Raw genomic sequence first — 7,127 nt, forward strand, 5'->3', positions numbered from 1 at the left:
TTAGTTACTGTTGTAATGATTTAGTTACTGTTGTAATGATTTAGTTAGTTATTAGTAATGATGGTCAGCATCGTGACTGACCCAAAGTAGTGATTTGAAACTTCAGTGTGATTTTAATTTACATAAGACTTTAAATTGGTTGCTGCAACATTAATATGCTTAAATATGTGCACACACGCTCCCCAATGAAAGTATTGAGGCTAATTTACTTACTTTTGCTGTACACCTGACAACATGTGGGTTTGATATCAAAAGGCGAGTATGTGACGAGCGTGCAACATTTTAGTTTTTGTCTCCCAGTGCTTATAACTAGATCAACATACAACTTGGAAGATAATGGAACAACAAATTTAGCGAGATCAATGTACTGGAACATGTGACTGACGGGTGTTAACTGTTGCCCAGGTGTCTCCTCTTACGCTGATGATGCAAACATTAAATTGTGCTAAATGTCTCCTCAGTTTCAGATTTGAGTTTTGCCTGTGCAGACTGCATTTAATAGTTTATTGAAGTGGAACCATCATGAAAACTTGAGCTGTTTGTAGGAGGAAAAACGATGAACATCAAGCAGAGGCACTGACCAATCATTGTCAATAACCAATCCAACCATTTGTAATGACCTGAAGAAGACGGAAGCCACTGGTGTACTCATTTAAAGACATCCAACAGAAAGACCAAGGGAAACATAACGCAAACATTGTGAGAGCTTTGAAGAAAAACCTTTCAACAACTGTTGGGGACATCAGCAACAATCTCCAGAGGGCAGGAGTGAAGACATCACATCTACTGTTCACAGGAGACTTAATTAACATAAGCACAGAGGCTTCACCCTTCACCGGAAGATAAAACCATTTATTAGCAAGATGAACAGGAAGGTTAGACCAGGATATGTCAAACAACGAAAGCCTAAAAAATTCAGGGACAAAGTTTTATGGACCAGTGAGACAAAGTCAAGGTGTCTTAGTCATTCAAATCACATGTGGTGCATGAGACTGAACGGAAATATGTACGAAGGGTTCCAGTTACACCCAACAAAAATACAAATTGTAAAGAAAAACTGTAGGGAGATCTAAAACTGAACCGATCTTCAAATGTGAACCTTTACAAAGTGATGGAAAGATTCAAGAACATTCTACAGTCTAGAGAAACGTTTAGTCTGCAAATGTAAAGTAAGATGCAACCGAACTGATTGGGAGATTAAGCGCTCAACCTACAGCGCTACAGTTCACCTGCTAAAAGGGGATGTAAGGGACTAACTCCCCAAATCAAACAGCAAGACTGCACTGAAAACCTGGAAAAGCATCGCTAAATACTAATGTTTGGTGATGTCATTTGGTCACAGGATTAATGTGGTTAAGAGCAAAGGATCTACAAATTAATAATACTACATATTAAGTTATTTAAACCTATTTTAATTAACCTGTCCCAGTACTTGTGCTCAACTATAAATTTGGTGTTTTATGCAAATAAATGTTATGTTTTAAGTAGTGTACTGTAAATACCTTGAAATAAAAGCTAAAATGTTGCCCTCTTGTCTCTTTTGATGTCATATGCAAGAGCTTTCTGTCTACTGCAAAAAAGGTAAAGAATTGGTCTCATTGTCCCAATCCTTTCAGAGATTTTGTTTCAGAGAGAACCCCTGATGCATCCTCAACAGTTCTGAAATGCATCAGAAGCTAGTTCATTATCATTCACTCCAATAATACACAGGAGCTGAAATTAAGTACATCACAAACAGATCCAACAATACTCTGTTATGAACACAATACAAAATCACAAATATTGTGAAATTCTTGTGCAATATTTAGCATCAGTATTCCCTGATGCATGCTCAATAATCCAGGTAGCAAAATCTAACAAAGTTAAGTCAGGTCCTCTGGATGGATTAAAAAAATAAAATAAAATAAAATAAAATAAAAACAACTTGTTGAAACGTTTCGTTTTTTGTCTTTTTGACTTCTTCAGTCTGAGGTGCTGCAACATACTCAGTCTTGTAAATAGTACTTTCTCACAGTGGATCAACCAGTTTGCTGATGACATCTAGAACTAGCTGTTCACATGATAAAGGAGGACCATCAACGGCTGGTCGTTAGTGTCCTGATGGCTGTTTACTATTCACAGAGGGCTGAGTGATACTACCAATAACAGCATTGTAAGAGGGGGACAGTTGAACACGGAGATTCCGCCCCTGTTAAATGACGGACGGTTTCTCTTCACAATGATGGCTTCCTTCACTCCTCTCTCAAACCAGCATTCCTCTCTATCAAAGATGTTAGAAATTTACTCTTGCTGGAGGACCGGTCTGATCTACTCTGACTCAAAACCTGGTTTGGAACAGATCATACTGTCTCAGCTGCTCACAATGAGTGATCCCAGGGTCAACATCCGATAAGGAGTCATTTTTGTTTGCTTGCTTCCAACACTTGGATAGATTTGCACAACACCCCATTATCCACCATCAGAAATGGATAAGACCAATGAGGTCACACATAGTCACCTCACTGATACACTCTAAGGTCGTTTTCACACCAGATAGTCCGGTAGACTCAGTTCGGTTCGGGACCAATATTCATGACCTTTTGTTTACATTTGAGCTGGTGCGTTTGCATTCACACTGCACTGTGCAGTCGAGTCAACCTGTTGAACCAACCTGTTCCCTCGCTCGCCTGTGGGGGTGCTGCACCAAGAACTACTGAAAGAAACAACACAAAAACCTCTGAAGACACGTCTTCTTCTTCTTCTGGAAATAAAAACGAAAGAAACGACACAAAACCTCTGAATACACGTCTTCTTCTTCTGGAAATAAAACTAAAAACGAAATGGCAAAGTTTTAGCAGTTTTAGGAGTTATATTTTGTCATTTTTCAAAAATGGACTTAGCAGGAGCAGAAGATGAGACAGAAGATCATGGAGAATATTGTTTTTCCACAAAAGGCAGCTGACGGCTCCATATAAGGTCAGAGAAATGTGTGTTTGTTTGTCCTGCGGAGCGGGGCTCGGTCTGTTTATTCACATTGCACTTGAACCGCACTGGAGTTCTCTTCTACCGGACCGAGACCTAGGTTTTAGCCTGGGCCAGAGTTCGCCTTTTTGTTCCGTGACAGAGTTTGATGGCGTGTTCACACCTCCCTAAACGAACCGGACTTTCTAGGAAAATGAGCTAGAGTTCGATTAAAGCGGACTAAACAGGGCTGGTGTGAATGCACCCTAATGGGCTGTGCCCACCCTGGATGTGAAGCGGAGCCAAGGGACAACATAAGCTGGGGCATTTTGTTGCACATGGCCTCGGCTCCGGGTTACGCCGGGTTGGAAGGACGCCACAGCGCTGAGCTTGTAACGTTGCCTGCCTCGTCAATATTATTCAACACTTGCTCTTCTCAAGGGCGGATGTCTCCTCCTCTCCCTCTCCTTCTTGCTTTTGCTCTGTCCTCTCCTTCTTGCTTTTGCTCTGTCCTGTCTGTGAAACTGCTTTAGAGCCTCTCTTCTACAAATCTTCTGAATCATGACTACGGACTTGGATTTGGTCAGTTAGTCCCTCAACACAGTTGATAACATTTCTTTGAAGAGAAGACCGGCTTTAGGCGAGACGATTTGCCCTGTTGGCACGCACACAGCTGGATATCTCATCGACTTAGCAGAGAGAGACACATCATCAAGTCTTCAGTCATCTGTGGATTTTAAGGACACATTTATAATTGGATTTATGATAACTGGTTCCTGTTTTTTGGATTCGATTGGTTCCTGCTTTTTGGATTCGATCGGTTCCTGGTTTATCGACAAACAAGGAAGTCGTCAGCAGCAATTCTGAACCTGGTCAGGCTGCCTGCCTTATATGATGGCTTAGTTCGTGCCTCGAGCACCCAGACTCTTGGCAGAATGGATCAGATCTTGGGGATTATTCTCAGGCACGTTTCATTGGTATGGTCATTTAATTTGGGCGTTTCAAAAGAGAGTGGACCGACACAAACTTAAAGTAGATGTCATTAAAGTTCTGCCTGTCCCCAAAACAATCGTGTTTATCTGAATTCGGCTTCCTGACTGGCCTTGAGAGGCCATTTTATCTCAACCTGCCTGGAGAGTTTTGTAAACCTGATGCTCAGCCCCTCCCTCCATGGACTTTTAAGAGGAGCACAGCTAAATAGACATTCTGTCATAATTTCAGGACTCTGGATTCGTCTCTGGTCGTCCTCGGCAACCCCCGAGTGTGCACGGATGTCTCCAGAAGGAACTATTTGAACTGAGTGATTTTATCTGAACTCTGCAGTGCCGCTGTGTGTTGTTTCTGGCTGCTCACTGCCATTGCGCCACCCCACCACCCTGCGCGTAATGTCAGCATCATTATGTACTCATGTGTGAGATTCATTTTCATTATCACACTGCTGACCTTCAAACAGAGGTTAATGAGTCTTTGAGGCACAGTGTGACATCTGTTTAAATAAAGGTTTAATGAATGAAAAAAAATGGTAACGAGAATTTACTTTTCTTGATTTTATTGAGTTTGTGTGAGTTTCCTCTCCACCTGGGAACAAAAGAACCGGAAGGGTGCCGTGGTCGGATGGCTGATGTGAACATCTTCATCCCTGAAAGAGTGACTGCTGGCCTGGAAATTAGTGTAAACCACAGAGTCTTGGTCTGATGATGATGCTCTTCTGTGCTGGTCCATCCTTTTGGCTGTTTAGTTTCCCCATTGTAAGACTGATCACAGCCCTCCTGACACTGAACAGCATACCATACCAGCTTTATTTATAGAGCAATTTAAACACCCACAGGACCTTAGTGCTGATTGACCAAATTGTTAAGCTGATGGTCCTCCTTGATCATGTGAACAGCTAGTTCTGGGTGTCAACATCAAACTGGTTGATACACTATGAAATGGTGCTATTTCTTTATATTTTGATTTATTTATGCTATTCTGTTTTGAATGGTGTGGCCCCGATTAAAACCAGGTGATCAAAGCCAAGATCGGACCCATGGTTGAGTGACCATACCCGTGCCATTAGACTGGGATGCAGGAGAAATGAACGCAAGTGGAGAAATGAACGCAAGTGGAGAAAGGACAAACTCCAAGTCTCTTTTGATATACTGAGAGAGAGTTGGCGTCGATATCAACGAGCTGTGAAAACAGCCAGAGTAAAATATTTCTCTGACATTATTGCTGTTAACTCTCACAACCACCATGTTCTTTATAATACAATCAACCCTGTCCTCAATGCACATGAACTGGTCCCTCTTGAAGCATCCGGAGAACTTTGTGATAAGTTTTTTCATTTTTTCTTGGAGAAGGTTATTAACACTAGGGCTTGTATCTCTTTTCCATCCCATGACCCTTCCATCCCGGTCCCCTGTCCTGCTGTTTTTGACCATTTGGAGCCTATTTCCCTCTCCTATCTAGAGAAACTGGTCATCAGTATGAAATCATCGGGACCCCCCCTTGATGTTGTTCCTCCATGTTTTCTTAAGGAGGTATTTTCTACTGTTGGCTCCTTTTATTCTAAATGTGATCAACAGCAGTTTGATGTCTAGTGTGGTACCAAGCAATTTTAGACATGCTGTGGTGCAGCCATTGTTGAAAAAACCTTGCCTTGATCCATCATCTTTGTCAAACTTTAGGCCAATCTCCAAGTTACCCTTTATATCCAAAAAATTTGGAATAAGTTGTTTACACGCAGCTGAAGGCCTTTTTGGATGAATTTAAAATTTTGGAGGTCTTCCAGTCTGGTTTTAAAATGTACCACAGCACTGAATCTGCTCTTTTAAGGGTTTTTAATGACATATTTTTAGCAACAGATTTTGGAAACTGTGTTTTACTTGTGCTTTTAGATTTAACAGCTGCTTTCGACACAGTCGACCATGACCTTCTCATCTCCAGACTGGAGCAGTGGGTGGGCATCACTGGCTCAGCTCTTCAGTGGTTTATGTCCTACCTTTCTGATAGAAGTGTGATGATGGATAATTTTACCTCTGCTTCAACTGCCCTCCCCTGGGGGGTACCCCAGGGCTCTATTCTTGGTCCTCTCCTGTTTTCACTTTATCTTCTGCCACTGGGTTTTATTTTCAGAAATCATGGTGTACAGTTTCATTTATATGCGGATGACTGTCAAGTCTACTTCCCTATGAAACACAATGGCTCCACTCAGTCTCTCCTGGACTGTCTTGATGACATTAGAGGATGGATGGCACTTAATTTCCTCCATTTTCATGAAAAAAAGACTGAGGTTATGGTCTTTAAATCCTGTGGTTCTAGCAGTTTTCCCACCTTTGATTTTTCCTCTTTGGTCCCATATGAAAAATTCATTGTTACAAATTTAGGAGTAAAAATGGACCCCTGCCTGAAATTTGACTGCCATGTCAACAACGTGGTAAAGTCCTCTTTCTTTCAGCTGAGGCGCCTGTCAAAAATCAAGCCCCTCCTTTCTAGACACCACTTAGAGACAGTAATCTACACTTTTATTACTTCACGCCTGGATTATTGTAACTCTCTGTTGATAGGAGTTAGCCAGGCCTTGCTCTCACGCTTACAGCTGGTACAAAATGCTGCTGCATGATTTTTGACTGGTACAGGCGTGAGCACATCACTCCAGTTCTGATGTCCCTTCACTGGCTTCCTGTCCAGTTTTAAATACATTTTAAAGTTCTATTGTTTGTTTTTAAGTCTTTGAACTGTCTTAGTCCCTCTGATTTGTCTGAACTGCTTCACTTTAACATACCATCATGAGCTCTTAGATCCTCTGACCAGAGTCCTGAAAACAATTTATAAATCCAGAGGAGACAGAGTCTTTTCAGCTCTGGCTCCTAAACTGTGGAATGAGCTGCAGCTGGAGGTCAGACAGGCCCCGTCACGTTCTGATTTTAAAACTCGTTTAAAAACACTTTTTTTTTCATTGGCTTTTAACCTAGAGTGAGTCAGCATCTCTGTCTTAATGTTGTATTCTTTTACGTATGATGTTCTGATTATTGTGTGCGTGTGTATATGTGTATATGTGTGTGTATGTATGTATGTATATGTGTATGTATATATATATATATATATATATATATATATATATATATATATATATGTATATGTGTATGTATATATATATATGTATATGTGTATGTATATATATATATATATATATATATATATAT

General features: G+C 40.9%; 1 protein-coding gene across 1 annotated transcript in view; it reads right to left on the reverse strand.

Annotated features, from left to right (window-relative positions):
- Positions 1–7,127, reverse strand: part of LOC119420725 (MAP/microtubule affinity-regulating kinase 4) — a 61,600-nt gene that overhangs the window by 1,172 nt on the left and 53,301 nt on the right. The gene's annotated exons all lie outside the window — the stretch shown is intronic.

Source organism: Nematolebias whitei, chromosome 14 (genome assembly GCF_014905685.2).
Source record: "Nematolebias whitei isolate Nwh7 chromosome 14, NemWhi1, whole genome shotgun sequence".
NCBI lineage: Eukaryota > Metazoa > Chordata > Actinopteri > Cyprinodontiformes > Rivulidae > Nematolebias > Nematolebias whitei.